We start from the raw sequence: 1248 nt of genomic DNA on the forward strand, positions 1-1248 counted from the left end.
GAGATAATTAGAAACAGTAAAATATTATATCTTAAAATGTGCTATAGCAAAAATCAAGTACCTTTTTAAAACACAAATTAAGAGTTATTTCCATTTATTTTATAGAAGACAAACTAGAAAAAAAATGACTATCACAAACAGTTTAGACAAATGTTTCTCAAAATGTGTTTAAGAAACTCGTTCCCTAGATTATTGAAAATGTACGTTTTGGGCTTTAGCTCCGTCCCCTCCTCTGTGTTTCTTTGTTTCTTTCTGGGAGTTGGAGGCTGGCCAGAGACCTCATCCTGATAGGGATATAATGTGCTTAGGAAAATTATTTCCAACATCCCCAGTCTTGCAGTATACATTGAGGAAGATCCTGGGGTATTTTTCTACCAATTGCCTGCACCTGGAAGGTTCGTAGCCAGGATCTATAAAATTGTCAGGAAGGACCAGAAGGTTAGGAAAACCTCCTGCGAATAGGGGTTGGGGGAGGGGAGGTGCATGCTTTTTAATGTGCTGTTAGTGTCAGGATGATCTCTGAGTCATTGTTTGATAAAGATAAAAGAAGTATACATACTCTGACTTTTTACATTTCTTAAAACAGCTGCACATAACTGCCACACACGATTTTTCAGTTACGAGTTGATACTATGTTGAAGAAAAAACATGCTAGCTAAAAGAAACGTCAAACACATAGAAAAGTAAAAATCAAACATGACTGAAGTGTGTATTACAAACAACATTTTCCCAATACCCTGTAAACTTTCTGGATATGAAGAAAAAATATATATGCAGAGTTAATGTGTCAGTAATGTTGCAATGCTTTTATAATTAACCTTAAAATAGAGTCAGGTTTTTAAAAAGGCTATGAGGTGTTTGCTGGATTAATTAGGACTCCAGCAGGAAATAGCGTAGATTATATAAATATAGCATATGACAAATAGCATAGCACACGGTCTTTTAATGCACTATTAAATTGCAACCGTCATGGGTAAAAGAAATATACATAACAGACTGTCAGGAGAACTTAAGGCGATATATCATCTTCTCATAAATAATAGTTACCTGTCAATGTAAGACTGCTTTGTGTGCAGTAATTCAAGTTAGAGTGGTGTTTCAATTGCCTGTGTACCTGTACTGTTTCAGTATATATTTTCTGAATTCAGATTCAGAGGCACTTTAGCGACTATTTAAGAATAACAATAAAAGTACATGCCTGATTTAGACAGGAGAGTTTTACTATCATAAAAATTATGTACATAGTAT

The sequence above is a fragment of the Trichechus manatus genome, unplaced genomic scaffold (assembly GCF_000243295.1).
Source record: "Trichechus manatus latirostris isolate Lorelei unplaced genomic scaffold, TriManLat1.0 scaffold00158, whole genome shotgun sequence".
Lineage (NCBI taxonomy): Eukaryota > Metazoa > Chordata > Mammalia > Sirenia > Trichechidae > Trichechus > Trichechus manatus.